At 45.6% G+C, this 17,500-nt stretch overlaps 1 protein-coding gene across 1 annotated transcript in view; it reads right to left on the reverse strand.

Annotated features, from left to right (window-relative positions):
• grid1a (glutamate receptor, ionotropic, delta 1a) overlaps positions 1 to 17,500 on the reverse strand; it is a 269,398-nt gene that overhangs the window by 128,697 nt on the left and 123,201 nt on the right. The gene's annotated exons all lie outside the window — the stretch shown is intronic.

Raw genomic sequence — 17,500 nt, forward strand, 5'->3', positions numbered from 1 at the left:
TGCAATTGAAGACTGACTGGATGCTTCCCGATTTGGTTTTAATTGGGTGAGCATGAATCTTGTTTCGCTGCCGGGATGTTAATCGGATCGCTGTTCCCATCGAATGCGTCTGGCTGGCCAGACTGGCACTCGCGCTTGGCTAGTGCTCATCCAGTTTTGCGCTGTTTTTGCAAGGAAGTACTTTTTTGTGCTTAATGACTTTTGAGATCGATAAACAATGATTTTCAAGATACTGATCTAATTAATCATGACACATTTGCTTTTGAGCCTGCCTGATTCCTGCCTGTATTGGCTAGTGAAAACCTTGATATGCCACACTGGAGTGTATTTTTTCCCCCTCTCTGTAGCTGGCAGAGCAGAAAGCCAAAGCTGAATGTTTTCCTCTTCTTCTTTTACGGTTGATGTGAGGACCGATTCTTAGATTGTGGTTGGACTCAGCTGTGGGAAGTCAGAGATGTGGCAAAGTTTGGAACTCCTCTGACTGGTGCTCTAATGTGCAAGTATGCAATTTTCCTGATTTTCATGAGACCAAAGTAATAACATTTTATCATTATTCTTGTCACTGCCTTCTGTTAGAGTCTTAATCGGAGAGCAGATTGCTTGAGGAACGTGTTTTAACTGTGTTAGGGTTTGTGTAGGTCTGTGAATATTGAGAGTTGAAAGATTCAGTCTCTTCATACCATTCAATGCATATTACATCTGTGCCCGGGGCAGTGGTAGCTCAGTGGTTGAGGTATTTGCGTTGTAAATGGAAGATTGCTGGTTCAAGCCCTATCACTGCCAAGTTACTACTGTTGGGCTCCTGAGCAAGACCCTTAACCTGCAGTTGCTCGAGTTGTATTCAGTCATAATTGTAAGTCACTTTGGATAATAAAGACTGTGAATCATGTGTGCTGACTGCCTGAAGCACATGTCCGAGTAACTAGTCTACATGTTGAGACAAAAAAGCAGAGAGACTAGTTAAGGAGTTATTTATAGAGGCAGACAGACATTCTCAGTAATTTGCTTAGTAATTCTGTACTACTGAGCATTTGCTCTCTATTTGACTATCCATGCTAACATGTTAACCTGTTAAAAGGGACCCGGTCACTTATGTAGGCTCATGTGCACCCGGGGGCCACAGTGCTGCCTGTCACAACACAAGCTCTGTGTCTTGTGGTACTGAACGCAGGCTTGGGCTCTACCTGTATGGGTTTGTCCCAGTTTCTAGATCATGTTATTCCCTGTTGCAACTGTTCAAGAGGCTTCCTTTTGTATGACTCAGCAGTTCTCAATGGCATGTGAACAGCTTTGAGTTTAACATAAAGCAACAATCGAAACTCAAGCCTGTGTTCAGTAATCCTGGCGGCCCATCTTCAGTGTGGTGGCTTCAGGCTGTGGACAATTCCAAATGTAATGTGGCTCTGTAATATGCACAAGTGAGCCCAGCCTTTGGTTTCAGATCCTCAGGACCCCATCTGTTCAACAGTGTTCAGCTTTCTGAAATTTCCTGAAAAGCTTTCCGGTTATCCAAAAATCTGAAATGGATCTAGAGAAGCATCGTGGACCATGTTTAGGCTCCCTGTGAGCCCCCTTTTCAAGCTCAGCAATCTACCACCTGAACCAGAGCATGTTGAGAGTATTTGTAATCATGCACCAGAAAGGTAGACTGCCAATCTTTATGGCACATCTATTCTGTCTGAAGCAGATATACTGATGTATACTGCTGCATGTCCACAAAATGCATACAGCACTTAACCATCAAACTTACCCACAGTGCAGTTTACCAGCATCACAGTGGGGATTTGTCCTAAGGCTTTAGCCCAACACAATGAACTTTTGGACTTAAACCACATACTGCATGGTTGAACCGTGAAAAGACAGAAGTGCTCCTCTGCCCAGGATAGAGGCACTCCTCCGCCCAGGACATAGGTGCTCATCATTCCAAAATTTACAGGTAGTTTGGCTTCACACTGCTACGCAAAGTACTAAAAATCTTCTGCATTTCAGACACTTCATGTTATGTATTCTGGAACACCGTGTTTTGTGTGCCAGTAAACCTTAGAAATCAAGCTGTGATATTGGAGGTCCTGTGTGCCATATCAGTGACCAACATGATGAAAGACTCAAGCATAAGTATTATGTGTGCACTTTAGTCAGATTCCCCATAACAAGTGGCCAACTCAGCTTCTTATAATACTGTTGGTAACACCTGATTGCCATTATTATTCCAGTAACAGCCTGTCTTTCACAGGCTTGGGATTCTAAGACAGTTGCTGTCTCACATGCTTCTTGGTATGGATGTTATGCTTCATGCATAAATCTCCATACATGTGCCACATGCTTGCATGTGTCCATCTTGACTAGTAATCTGAAGGTTGCCAGTTTATATCCCACCACTGCCAGGTTACCACTGTTGGGCCCCTGAGCAAGACCCTTAACCCTCAATTACTCAAGTTGTGTTCAGTCATAATTGTAAGTTGCTAAATGCCATAAAATGTAAAAATGCAATTTAGAATCTGTTAAAGAACTCAGATATGGTCATCATCACATATTTCTGTTAATATAGGAGATCACTGAACCCTAATCAGGAACATCTACCTGAACATCTACCCATTCACCCTTACATTGTTTTACCTGAGCATTGATCAGAAAGGAAAGACATTTCCAAGGGTTGTTTACTGGCCACCTTGGTGATATCCAACTGGCAGAGGATTGTATTGATACTAGGGTTGCATGGTTGATCAACCTACACCTGTATCACACCTCACCACAACAAAAGAAACTCACTGAGGAGAAAATCCAGGAAAATGCTAACGGAGGACATCATTGTGCCAAAATCATGCCGACCGGAGCCTAGGTTTCGATTTTAGGGGCTATAACCCAGTAACTGTCAAGAATCCATACCCACTGCCTACAGGTGACAAGTCATTATCCTTCCTATCATGTGTAACCTTTAAGACCCCAAACTGCATTTGTGTGCCATTGTTGGCTCGTCCAATATAAGGTCAAGTCCTTTGGGCTTTGTACTGCACCCACCACATTTCAAAGGGTCATGAATACGGACCTGGCAGGTTTTGTGTACAAATTCTATGCCTTCTGTCTTTATGTGGTCATTGCGTCTCCAACTTTTTCTCAACATCTCCTCGAGCTGAGGGAGGTTTTATTGAGGTTTCTGACTGATGGCCTCTCCCTGAAAGTGGATAAATTTTGGATTCATAGGTTACCAAATCTCTCCTCAGGGAATCCTTCCTGATTTACACAAAGTAAAAAACATACCACCTTTCCTAGAGGCAGCTGACTGAAGCCTGTTTGACTTCTGGGCCTCACCAGCTACTGTATAAGTTATTACACTCAACAAGCCCAACCACTGTTTTCCTGACACAATGTGACAGTTTTTACATGGGAGAAAAAATTTCAGAAGGCTACGGATGCCTGAAAATGCATTCTCATAGACCTCATATTGTGGTTACCTGACTTCAAGCATCCATTCTACCTCCATACCAACACATGGGACATGGTACTGGGGCCAACACTGGAGCAAGATGGAAGTCAGAAAGTACAGACTACAGACAACTGAAAAAGAGCTTCTGCAAGTGATATCAGCTTTTTATATTGAAGGACATCCTCTCTATGCACAACCCAATGGCCTTATGTCTAGCTAAAACCCATCTGGATGACAGGCTACAAGACTTTGATGTTAGAAGCATTCATAAACCCTGCCCAAATAACCAGGGCTTTGATGCCTTTTCCCAAAAACCCGCTGCAGACAGACCAAGTCTCCACCAATCTACCTTCTAAAATAGCAGCGTAGTCGTAGCAGCCTAGCCCTTTAGGCCCAGCTTCTGTTAAAGTTTACAGATAGAGGGCTACTTTGAAGATTCCAGGATGGATGACCCAGCGTTGGCTGTTAGGCCTCAGAATCTGGAAAGTTCTCAGAATACCCATCTTGACGCTGACTGCGAAACAAGATTTGTTATTCATGATGCACTGCAGAGTAAAGGCTCTGACTGCAGCGCCCACTGAGAGAGCTACAGATACACGCATCAGAATCCATTAAGGACCTTCTTCTGAAATATTGTCACGACCACCCTATGGCTGGCTGTTTAGGTATCTCAAAGACCCCAGCCAGGCTGTGTCTCCATGCATGAAGACACATGTACTCTCTTGGACTGAATGTTTGCTCACCAACCTAAGTCAGAGGGAGTTGGCAGGCAGTGAACCATGGGAAATTGTTGGTGTTGATTTTGTGGGACTTTGTACCCCAGCTGGAAGTGCCTACATTATAGTATCTGTTCACTGTTTCAGCGAATGGGTAGATGAGAGTGCAGGTAGAGAAACCTTGATACAGGTTTAAAAGTGTTCGACTGTCATGGTGCTCCAAAAAAGCTAATTCCAGACTAGCACACCATTTATTAATAGGATTTCAACAAGCTGATGGAAACCTTGGGTTCAAAACGACAGACCACCTTCAATCGAAAACCACTTAAAGAGTAAAATTCACAATAAAAAAGCAACAATAAACACAAACAATAAATACAAACAATAAACACAAATATGTCCAACAGCTTCAAGACTTGAGAAGCATAACTTGAGAAATGAAACAGCCTTACATGAAACTGGCACGCACCATGCCTTGTGCCAAGAGACTGGCCATAGTACTGACAATGTGTAGTCATACTGACACTGTGTAGTCATACTGACACTCCATATTCATACTGACATGGTGTAGCAATACTAACACTGTGTAGTCATACTGACACTATGTAGTAATACTGACACTTCATAGTCATACTGACATGGTGTAGCAATACTGACACTGTGTAGTCATACTGACAATGTGTAGTCATACTGACACTCCATAGTCATACTAACACCATGTAGTCATACTGACACAGTGTAGCAATACTGACACTCCATGGTTATACTGACACGGTGTAGTAATACTGACAATCCTTAATCATGCTGACACCCCTTAGCCATACTGACACTCTGTAGTCATACTGACACTACTTAGTCATACTGACACTGTAGTAATACTGACACTGTAGTTATACTGACACTATATAGTAATAGTGTCACTCCATAGTAATACTGACACTCCGTAGTCATATGGACACTTTGTTGTAATACTGACACTCCATAGTCATACAGACACTCTGTTGTAATACTGACACTCCGTAATCATACAGACACTCTGTTGTAATACTGACACTCCATAGTCATACAGACACTCTGTTGTAATACTGACACTCCGTAATCATACAGACACTCTGTTGTAATACTGACACTCCATAGTCATATGGACACACTGTCAAGTAGTTGACTTGGTCCAATAACTTTGACCTTCCATGGTCCTACAGTTACAGTCTTAGTCCAGTAGTTCAACCTACAGTTACTGTTAAGAATAAAAAATGGACAAGTTGTTACTGTACAAACATTTACATCTACAGCGGTCAGCAGATGTTCTTGCCCAGAGCGACTTACAGTGGCGCTTCACCATCTCCTTGAAGGAAACCCTTATGCTAGAATACTCAGCCCGTTTCTGAGATCACCATTATGAGCCCTGCCAGAGGAAATCCATACAAAGAAACTACACACAAAAGGGTTTTTATGCAGAGAAGTCAGTAAATGATCAGTGATTACTTAATTGCCTTGAAGTGGCTAAGGGTCACTCAGGTACTTTCTCAAAAGGGGTCTTTTTATATCTAATGTGGGCAAGTACAGCCTGCCCGTGCAGCTGCATGTCTGGGTTATGTTAGCAACACGGGTAGAGAGTGAACACATCTCGGTTTCTCGTGTTTTCAAATGGTGTTATAAGTGAGCTCTCAAACAAGATGGCCAGGCGCACAGCACACGGAGGCAAGGTGTTACAGCGCTGGCTTGCTGGGGTTCAGTTTCAGGTGGCGGGCGGCCGTCCACGATGAGATGTCAAACATGCCTGCCGAGATATGTGTTGAAACGCAGGTATCCGAGAGGGCGAAGGAGAAAATGAGTTTTGTATGGTCAGAGTAGATGAAACTGGAGAAGGTCAGAATATCACCTCCCCTACAGAGAAAGAGAGAATATAAAAAAGAAAACCTACAAGGAGCAAATGAGAATTCTCTCCATGTCACTTTACGAACGCCCCCGTAGGTGAGATGCAAATGGTTGCCGTGCAGAGTCAGTGAAGGTGGACAAAATAATATTGAGGTTAATCGTGTCAAAGGCAGCAGAGACATTGTAGAGGATGAGGTCCGATGTCTGTCTAGACAATCTGGCTGAAGGTTTTCCACAACGGCAAGGAGGGCAGGAGAGTGTAGGGTGCGTAGGTTCTAACGCCGGACTGGTTGGAAACCTGGAGACTGTTCTGGTGGAAGAAAAGTGATAAGTGTTTATAAACGACACTTTCCAGGCTTTGAGAAAGGAAAGAAAAGGTGAGAGGGAACGATATCGTTTTTGTCTTGAAGGAAGCTGGTATGTGACCTGCTGTTATTGAGATGTTTAGGGTAGAGGTGAACATGTCCTGGGAGTCGAAGGACAGGGTCACGCAGACAGGTGATGAGGTTACACACCAGTGGTATTTGCAGAGCTTTTTCTGAGGGAAGAGGAAAGAATGCTGTCAGGGAGTTGGGGAAGCAGGGCTCAGGCAGGGAGGAGGAATAGGGACTCAAACAAATACAATCTGAAACTGTGACAGACTCCTCTGGGGTTAGGGTTAGGACTAGGGTTTAGTGTTAGGGTTAGGGTAGAGGGAGGGGGTGTGGGTGGGTTAGGGTTAGGACTAGGGTTTAGTGTTAGGGTTAGGGTAGAGGGAGGGGATGTGGGTGGGTTAGAGTTAGGACTAGGGTTTAGTGTTAGGGTTAGGGTAGAGGGAGGGGATGTGGGTGGGTTAGGGTTAGGACTAGGGTTTAGTGTTAGGGTTAGGGTAGAGGGAGGGGATGTGGGTGGGTTAGAGTTAGGACTAGGGTTTAGTGTTAGGGTTAGGGTAGAGGGAGGGGATGTGGGTGGGTTAGGGTTAGGACTAGGGTTTAGTGTTAGGGTTAGGGTAGAGGGAGGGGATGTGGGTGGGTTAGAGTTAGGACTAGGGTTTAGTGTTAGGGTTAGGGTAGAGGGAGGGGATGTGGGTGGGTTAGGGTTAGGACTAGGGTTTAGTGTTAGGGTTAGGGTAGAGGGAGGGGGTGTGGGTGGGTTAGGGTTAGGACTAGGGTTTAGTGTTAGGGTTAGGGTAGAGGGAGGGGATGTGGGTGGGTTAGAGTTAGGACTAGGGTTTAGTGTTAGGGTTAGGGTAGAGGGAGGGGATGTGGGTGGGTTAGGGTTAGGACTAGGGTTTAGTGTTAGGGTTAGGGTAGAGGGAGGGGATGTGGGTGGGTTAGGGTTAGGACTAGGGTTTAGTGTTAGGGTTAGGGTAGAGGGAGGGGATGTGGGTGGGTTAGGGTTAGGACTAGGGTTTAGTGTTAGGGTTAGGGTAGAGGGAGGGGGTGTGGGTGGGTTAGGGTTAGGACTAGGGTTTAGTGTTAGGGTTAGGGTAGAGGGAGGGGATGTGGGTGGGTTAGGGTTAGGACTAGGGTTTAGTGTTAGGGTTTAGGGTAGAGGGAGGGGATGTGGGTGGGTTAGAGTTAGGACTAGGGTTTAGTGTTAGGGTTTAGGGTAGAGGGAGGGGGTGTGGGTGGGTTAGAGTTAGGACTAGGGTTTAGTGTTAGGGTTAGGGTAGAGGGAGGGGATGTGGGTGGGTTAGGGTTAGGACTAGGGTTTAGTGTTAGGGTTAGGGTAGAGGGAGGGGGTGTGGGTGGGTTAGGGTTAGGACTAGGGTTTAGTGTTAGGGTTAGGGTAGAGGGAGGGGATGTGGGTGGGTTAGGGTTAGGACTAGGGTTTAGTGTTAGGGTTTAGGGTAGAGGGAGGGGATGTGGGTGGGTTAGAGTTAGGACTAGGGTTTAGTGTTAGGGTTTAGGGTAGAGGGAGGGGGTGTGGGTGGGTTAGAGTTAGGACTAGGGTTTAGTGTTAGGGTTTAGGGTATAGGGAGGGGATGTGGGTGGGTTAGGGTTAGGACTAGGGTTTAGTGTTAGGGTTTAGGGTAGAGGGAGGGGGTGTGGGTGGGTTAGGGTTAGGACTAGGGTTTAGTGTTAGGGTTTAGGGTAGAGGGAGGGGGTGTGGGTGGGTTAGGGTAAGGACTAGGGTTTAGTGTTAGGGTTTAGGGTAGAGGGAGGGGATGTGGGTGGGTTAGGGTTAGGACTAGGGTTTAGTGTTAGGGTTCAGGGTAGAGGGAGGGGATGTGGGTGGGTTAGGGTTAGGACTAGGGTTTAGTGTTAGGGTTAGGGTAGAGGGAGGGGATGTGGGTGGGTTAGGGTTAGGACTAGGGTTTAGTGTTAGGGTTAGGGTAGAGGGAGGGGATGTGGGTGGGTTAGGGTTAGGACTAGGGTTTAGTGTTAGGGTTAGGGTAGAGGGAGGGGGTGTGGGTGGGTTAGGGTTAGGACTAGGGTTTAGTGTTAGGGTTTAGGGTAGAGGGAGGGGATGTGGGTGGGTTAGGGTTAGGACTACGGTTTAGTGTTAGGGTTTAGGGTAGAGGGAGGGGTGTGGGTGGGTTAGGGTTAGGACTAGGGTTTAGTGTTAGGGTTTAGGGTAGAGGGAGGGGATGTGGGTGGGTTAGGGTTAGGACTAGGGTTTAGTGTTAGGGTTTAGGGTAGAGGGAGGGGGTGTGGGTGGGTTAGGGTTAGGACTAGGGTTTAGTGTTAGGGTTTAGGGTAGAGGGAGGGGGTGTGGGTGGGTTAGGGTTAGGACTAGGGTTTAGTGTTAGGGTTTAGGGTAGAGGGAGGGGATGTGGGTGGGTTAGGGTTAGGACTAGGGTTTAGTGTTAGGGTTTAGGGTAGAGGGAGGGGGTGTGGGTGGGTTAGGGTTAGGACTAGGGTTTAGTGTTAGGGTTAGGGTAGAGGGAGGGGATGTGGGTGGGTTAGGGTTAGGACTAGGGTTTAGTGTTAGGGTTAGGGTAGAGGGAGGGGATGTGGGTGGGTTAGGGTTAGGACTAGGGTTTAGTGTTAGGGTTAGGGTAGAGGGAGGGGGTGTGGGTGGGTTAGGGTTAGGACTAGGGTTTAGTGTTAGGGTTTAGGGTAGAGGGAGGGGATGTGGGTGGGTTAGGGTTAGGACTAGGGTTTAGTGTTAGGGTTTATGGTAGAGGGAGGGGGTGTGGGTGGGTTAGGGTTAGGACTAGGGTTTAGTGTTAGGGTTAGGGTAGAGGGAGGGGGTGTGGGTGGGTTAGGGTTAGGGTTTAGGTTAAGTGTTAGGGTTAGGGTAGAGGGAGGGGGTGTGGGTGGGTTAGGGTTAGGGTTTAGGTTAAGTGTTAGGGTTTAGGGTAGAGGGAGGGGATGTGGGTGGGTTAGGGTTAGGACTAGGGTTTAGTGTTAGGGTTTAGGGTAGAGGGAGGGGATGTGGGTGGGTTAGGGTTAGGACTAGGGTTTAGTGTTAGGGTTTAGGGTAGAGGGAGGGGGTGTGGGTGGGTTAGGGTTAGGACTAGGGTTTAGTGTTAGGGTTAGGGTAGAGGGAGGGGGTGTGGGTGGGTTAGGGTTAGGACTAGGGTTTAGTGTTAGGGTTAGGGTAGAGGGAGGGGATGTGGGTGGGTTAGAGTTAGGACTAGGGTTTAGTGTTAGGGTTTAGGGTAGAGGGAGGGGGTGTGGGTGGGTTAGGGTTAGGACTAGGGTTTAGTGTTAGGGTTTAGGGTAGAGGGAGGGGGTGTGGGTGGGTTAGGGTTAGGACTAGGGTTTAGTGTTAGGGTTTAGGGTAGAGGGAGGGGGTGTGGGTGGGTTAGGGTTAGGACTAGGGTTTAGTGTTAGGGTTAGGGTAGAGGGAGGGGGTGTGGGTGGGTTAGGGTTAGGACTAGGGTTTAGTGTTAGGGTTTAGGGTAGAGGGAGGGGGTGTGGGTGGGTTAGGGTTAGGACTAGGGTTTAGTGTTAGGGTTTAGGGTAGAGGGAGGGGGTGTGGGTGGGTTAGGGTTAGGACTAGGGTTTAGTGTTAGGGTTTAGGGTAGAGGGAGGGGGTGTGGGTGGGTTAGGGTTAGGACTAGGGTTTAGTGTTAGGGTTAGGGTAGAGGGAGGGGATGTGGGTGGGTTAGAGTTAGGACTAGGGTTTAGTGTTAGGGTTAGGGTAGAGGGAGGGGGTGTGGGTGGGTTAGAGTTAGGACTAGGGTTTAGTGTTAGGGTTAGGGTAGAGGGAGGGGGTGTGGGTGGGTTAGGGTTAGGACTAGGGTTTAGTGTTAGGGTTTAGGGTAGAGGGAGGGGGTGTGGGTGGGTTAGGGTTAGGACTAGGGTTTAGTGTTAGGGTTAGGGTAGAGGGAGGGGATGTGGGTGGGTTAGAGTTAGGACTAGGGTTTAGTGTTAGGGTTAGGGTAGAGGGAGGGGGTGTGGGTGGGTTAGAGTTAGGACTAGGGTTTAGTGTTAGGGTTAGGGTAGAGGGAGGGGGTGTGGGTGGGTTAGGGTTAGGACTAGGGTTTAGTGTTAGGGTTTAGGGTAGAGGGAGGGGGTGTGGGTGGGTTAGGGTTAGGACTAGGGTTTAGTGTTAGGGTTTAGGGTAGAGGGAGGGGGTGTGGGTGGGTTAGGGTTAGGACTAGGGTTTAGTGTTAGGGTTAGGGTAGAGGGAGGGGATGTGGGTGGGTTAGGGTTAGGACTAGGGTTTAGTGTTAGGGTTAGGGTAGAGGGAGGGGATGTGGGTGGGTTAGGGTTAGGGTTTAGGTTAAGTGTTAGGGTTTAGGGTAGAGGGAGGGGATGTAGGGGCCATGGAGCTTGTGTAAGTTTGCTGCAGATGATTCCAGTTTTGGTTTGTTTTTGTTTTTAACTTTGCATCAGTTCATATCTAAAGTGAACTTGGACAAGCATGTGTGGAATGTGTGGAGCTCTGCTACAGACTTAATGGCACTTTTACTGTATGATAGAAGGAAATGTGTGAAAGTATAATTATGGCACATGTTTATTCTCTCAAAAAAATGGGGGTGGGGGTGTTTTGATTATACTGATGTTAACATAAACAGGGTAATATGAATTGATTAAATATATAAATGTTAACAATTTGTGTTTAAATGTGTGTTAGAATGTAAAAAGGGATTGGTAGAGAAATGTAATTTATTTTGCCATTATATTTATTTACTATTTCTTTACTTTTTCTACCCCTGATTACTAAACTCAATTGCACGCTAGTCAGTATTTTGACTTTTCAGTGCCTGACTGTAGAGCAGAGTGAGACGCTTTTTGTTCAGGGGTGAGTCTGGCTTACAGGCTGTGCTAGTTGTAGCTTGCGGTGCTTCAATCTTTATGTTCTGTTCACGTTATTGGGGTAGAAATGTGAATGTGCCAGCCTGTCGGTACAATATATCTCTGCTACTCTGTGTGGAGGGCCTTCCTGTGTTTGTTCCACTAAATAAGGCATTCATGTTACAAGTGTTAGACCTCTCCAGTTTGAGAGAGAGAGAGAGAGAGAGAGAGAGAGAGAGAGAGAGAGAGAGAGAGAGAGAGAGAGAGAGAGACCCGTTCATTTTTAATTATTTTGTGATTTGTTTCTGGAGTTCTAAGACAACACTGACAGGCTGTATCACTGAATATCTGTATAAACGGTTAATTTTCTATTACTGTAATTAGAAGCCACCAAAATACAAACAATCCCATATCCACTGCGTGAATATTCAATTACATAATCACATAACATATGAATAATCCCATATCCTCTGCGTGAATATTCAGTTGCATAACATATGACTCAGTCAAAAGATGAACTCAGTCATAATTGTAAGTCACTTTGGATAAAAGCGTCAGCTAAATGCTTCAAATGTAAACGTAAATGTAAATGTAAATATGACCAATCCAATGTCCTCTGCATGAATATTCAGTTACATAATGACATAACATATGAATAATCCCATATCCTCTGTGTAAATATTCAGTTACATAATGACATAACATATGAATAATCCCATATCCTCTGCGTGAATATTCAGTTGCATAACATATGACTCAGTCAAAAGGTGAACTCAGTCATAATTGTTAGTCGCTTTGGATAAAAGCGTCAGCTAAATGCTTCAAATGTAAACGTAAATGTAAATGTAAATATGACCAATCCAATGTCCTCTGCATGAATATTCAATTACATAATGACATAACATATGAATAATCCCATATCCTCTGTGTGAATATTCAGTTGCATAATGACATAACATATGACAGGCAATAATAACAAAGGCACAGGCATCTAGGCAAGGATTCAGACCGGTACAGTGCGCATGCACTGTAACAAACAAATCAGTCATCCTGCTGTTTAGAAATGTTATGGGATATTTAAAGATATTTAAAGACAACTTGTTTGTCAGAGCCATGAGAAAACTACAGTACTCTGCAAACTAGCAGATTTAGATCTCCTCTTTTTTCCCTGCACAGGTAAAAAGTTATTAATGTTTTTTATTAATTTTGGAAGGCTTTTCTCCCAATGCAGTGATGTGCGTTAGAGATTTGAGCTCGCTAGCTACCCCCTGCGGACATATTAGCTAAAGTGCTGCTCGGATGTTAAAAGAAGAGGGCTGTTTTGATATTGTAGAACTGTATACTTAAAAATATTTCTAATAAAATAAGCAAGTCAATGCTTTACCAGCAATCTCCATACACTCACTGTGTCATACACTCTCACTGTGTAACACACTCTCACTGTGTAACACACTCTCACTGGATCATAAACTCTCAATGGATCATACACTCACTGGACCATACACACTCTCACTGCGTCACACACTCTCACTGTGTAACACACTCTCACTGGATCATACGCACTCACTGGATCATACACTCTCACTGTGTAAAATACTCTCACTGTATCATACACTCTCACTGAATCATGCACACTCACTGGATCATAAACTCTCAATGGATCATGCACTCCCTGGATCATACACACTCTCACTGCGTCACACACTCTCACTGTGTAACACACTCTCACTGGATCATACGCACTCACTGGATCATACACTCTCACTGTGTAAAATACTCTCACTGTATCATACACTCTCACTGAATCATGCACACTCACTGGATCATAAACTCTCAATGGATCATACACTCCCTGGATCATACACACTCTCACTGTGTAACACACTCTCACTGTGTAACATACTCTCATTGTGTAACACACTCTTACTGGACCATACGCACTCACTGGATCATACACACTCACCGGATCATAAACTCTCACTGCATCATTCATACTCACTGGATCATACACACTCACCGGATCATACACACTCACAGCATCATACACTCTCACTGTCTAACACACTCTCACTGGATCATACACTCTCACTGTGTAACACACTCTCACCAAATCATACACTCTCACTGCGTCACCTACTCTCACTGCATCATACACACTGACTGGATCATACACTCTCACTGTGTAACATGCTCACTGTGTAACACACTCACTGTATAACACTCTCACTGTGTAACACACTCTCACTGGATCATAAACTCTCAATGGATCATACACTCACTGGACCATACACACTCTCACTGCGTCACACACAGTCAGTACGTCACACGCGCTCAGTGCGTCACACACACTCAGTGCGTCAGACACTCTCACTGTGTCTCACACACAGTCAGTGCGTCACACACTCTCAGTGTGTCACACACTCTCACTGTTTGTATGCTCCACATGTGCTATTCTGATCAACGCCTCTCACCACCAGAGTGAAAGAACACAACAGTCAGTAGCAAAATAAGATAACAGGGCCTGAACCATTTTCTTTTCCTTTCGACGTTTCACTCTTTTGGCTCTCGTGGTGTGGAATTTGATGTGGTGTCGGGGGGAGCAGCCACTCTTTAGCTGGGACATTACTTCGGGAGGTCTAATTAGTCTTAAGCCACTGAGGACAGAACAAATGGCCCCTCTGTAATGACAGTGTGGGGAATGAGCAATGAAGCTGTTCTGGTTTTAACGTCCTCCGAGGCCCCGCACGCCAGGATCAGCGTGAGGAGGATAATAGCCGCTAAAAGAAAGGCTTGGGATTTTAAATTGGGCAAGAAAGACATAAATGGGGCGTACAATGTAAAAAAAAAGACACTTCACATAGGATATCTGTGTCTTCCCTTGGTTTACGCAAGCCTGGGAATGCCAGACAACTCAATAATATTATACAGCACGCAAAATACGTCTGCGTCTGGAAACTGGCACCTCTGTCAAAAGAGCAAATTGTGTGAGTGTGTGTAAAAGCTGATATCTGTCTCTGAAGTGTACTATAGTTTGAGAAAGGTGCTAAAATACGAAATGTAACTAATAATAAACAAATAAATAAATTGTTTTACATGTCAGCCAAAGGTACGCTGAAAATTATCCCTCCCCATGATTCCAGCGGGTCATGGAAGAATGTCCCTCATGCACAGTCACTGTGTGGTCCTAAATAGTGCGGAAACACACTGGTCCCTTGCTCACACGTTTGTATCGCTCAGGACGTGAGATGACCACAGCCCACCTTGTGTGGCCATGACAACATGTGGTACTGCTGTGCACCCAAAAATAGGGCGCTATATATGACACAGCCAAACATGTGCTGGACAGCACATGATTGTCCCAACCAACCATCCTCCACCCACGGTAGCCATCCGCTGCCCATGAGCACAGCCTTGTCAAACCCTGCTGCCAAGCACAAGGCATAAAATCGGAGCTGGATTACACAGCATAAAGTCTGAGCAGGACTACACATCATTAAATCTGATCTGGATTACGCAGCATAAATCTGATCTGGATTACACATCATAAGGTCTGAGCAGGACTACATACCATAAAGTCTGATCTGGATTACGCAGCATAAATCTGAGCTGGATTACACAGCATAAGGTCTGAGCAGGACTACACACCATAAAGTCTGATCTGGATTACGCAGCATAAATCTGAGCTGGATTACACATCATAAGGTCTGAGCAGGACTACACACCATTAAATCTGATCAGGATTATGCAGCATAAATCTGAGCTGGATTACACATCATAAGGTCTGAGCAGGACTACACACCATTAAATCTGATCTGGATTATGCAGCATAAGGTCTGAGCAGGACTACACACCATAAAGTCTGATCTGGATTACGCATCATAAATCTGATCTGGATTACACATCATAAAGTCTGAGCAGGACTACACACCATAAAGTCTGATCTGGATTACACATCATAAATGTGAGCTGGATTAGACATCGTAAAATCTGAGTTGGATTACACAGCATAAAGTCTCAGATGGATTACAGCCTCCAGAGCGTAGTCAGTATAAAAGGAATCCTCCTTAAACACAGTCTTTACTAATTCTGCGGAGGCCAGACCGCGCATCACCACCAAGAGCTGGCAGAACGGTGGCAGTCAGTTTCAGACGAAAACGACAGTCTCTTGGTGATGGGGAAAGGCAACGTCACAACTTTTATTTCACTGTTTGATCATATCAAACATGCAGGTCTTGGAAACAACTGCTTCTTGGTAAAGCATCCCTGGTGGGTAGACCGGCATGGCTGGATTAAATAAACATCATTGCGAGGAACTAAATCTGCACAAACAAAGAAATTTAGTAGCAGAGATCAGAACAACAGTGGTGTGCACTGGTATTAATATCTAACAGAATTACATCTAATGAACACGCTTTATAAAGCCAAGACTGACATGAATCTATGACACATGAGGTCAAAGCCGACACCATATCTTCCCAACCTCACGACTGTGCAGTAGATACAGTAGATCTGCAATGGTGGTGTTGATGGTGGGCTGTATAGTGATAACTAGCGTAAACACTGCAGGTATTGAAACAGGACAAACCCGGTCACTGCACAGAGGAGTTCTAAGACAATAACTAAGACAGAGGTAATGTGTGAGGTGTAATTCATCTGGGACCGGGTCGGAGTGGACTCCCTCACAAGCCCAGGATTAAGGCCCCTCCTCCTGCGTGTGTTTAAGCCCCTGATGGCAAGCAGTATTTGCCTTTAGAGGTGTTTACCTTCCGTGTCTGAAAGCATCGACAGCACAGGCATGAGAGATGACTCATTAGTGCAGGGGTTTGCTTAGACACATTCAGTGGAAAAGGAGTGGCAGAGAGGCAGGGAGTTCCCCAGGCCATGCTAGAAGGGGTGTTTCTGGGCTCTGGGATTAGCGCAGGGCAGCATATGGAAGGTTAGCCTCCCTGCATGGTGCTGTGACGGATCAGAGAAGTACATCCTCTTACTCAAGTTCAGGCAACTGTGTAAGTGTCACTCAAGTGCTGCACTACAGCGGAGTTTGAGAAACGCTTGTTTACTTGCGCCAGTGGGAGAAACCTTTGAGTTTATCTGCATGCTGACTCGTGTCAAAGAAAACACAGCTGGCTTTTCTCAGCAAACCAGTTTCCTCGTCTCGCTTCTCATAGTCTCTCACTTCAGCTCCTTTGAGTCCTACAGCATGGAGATTCTCAGCACAAAGCCTGCATTCATCGGGCCCCTGTACAAATACACAGCAGCCCTGTGACAGCAGACCATTCGAATCTTCCCTAACTCCCCTTTGCACTTTCAACAAATATCGGTTGTCCTTTTCATTCCTTCCAATTTACCTTTTTGATATTCTCTCATACACGGCTGGTGATCAGTACTTCCAATTAGCTCGGGGGGGGGCTGGTTATGGAGCATGACGACAACAACGCACCCAGCACACGCCCCCTCGTCACCCTGCTTCTCTGTTGCCACGGGTGACCTCTAGCGGATCGGCTGGTCAGCTGTGTAACCCCTATCAAATCGCCTTCCCACCTAAGAAAAGACCAGAGAGCAGATCTCCATAATGTGTGCGGTAAGGCTAATCGAGAGGTCTTCCTCTAATTACGAACACAATGCCTTTCTCCTGCGCTGTTCAGCGTTTGTGCTAATTAGCAAAGTCTCCTGATCTCCCTCTAATGCTTTTTTTAGTGGGCTTTGTGGGGTTGTTTTTTTCATTTTTTTGTGAACCTTCAAAAGTTAGAAAGAATGTACTGCCTCAGCACCGCACCTGTTTTAAGAACAAAGTAAATGCAATTTGTTAGCACTACTCCCTTTAGAAAGCAAAACACAGTGTGCCAGAGAACTCTCACTAAAGGGAAAAGGCTGCAATATTGTGGTTTTTTGCAACCTCATTACATACGCGCTTAGTTCCCATCCGCTGTGCGTTCTGCTTACTAAACTCATCTTAAGATAGTGGAGTGCAGAGTCCAGAGTCAGCCTGTGAGACAGAACCCAGGTCTGGCCACAGCCCGGACACGTGCAGAACTCGAACGCACTCCAATTTCTGCAAAGACGTTAGCTCACGCTGGAAAACACAGCACCAGTCACGTGCATGATGACACCTAATGAAAGAATCTTCTACTGATATGTGAAAAAAGAACTCATTGCTCTTCATTGGTCAGGCTTGTCACTTTAAATGTGTGTGAGACACACCATCTCTCAGGGGGGTTTAGGAGTCTCTGGCTGCCATGACGCTGAGCTTTGAAAAGACACACACTCTTTGGTCTGTGGTCAGGGTGCACGTGTGTCGGTCCTGTACT

This window comes from Electrophorus electricus, chromosome 10 (genome assembly GCF_041902795.1).
Source record: "Electrophorus electricus isolate QZ-2024a chromosome 10, ASM4190279v1, whole genome shotgun sequence".
Classification (NCBI taxonomy): Eukaryota; Metazoa; Chordata; class Actinopteri; order Gymnotiformes; family Gymnotidae; genus Electrophorus; species Electrophorus electricus.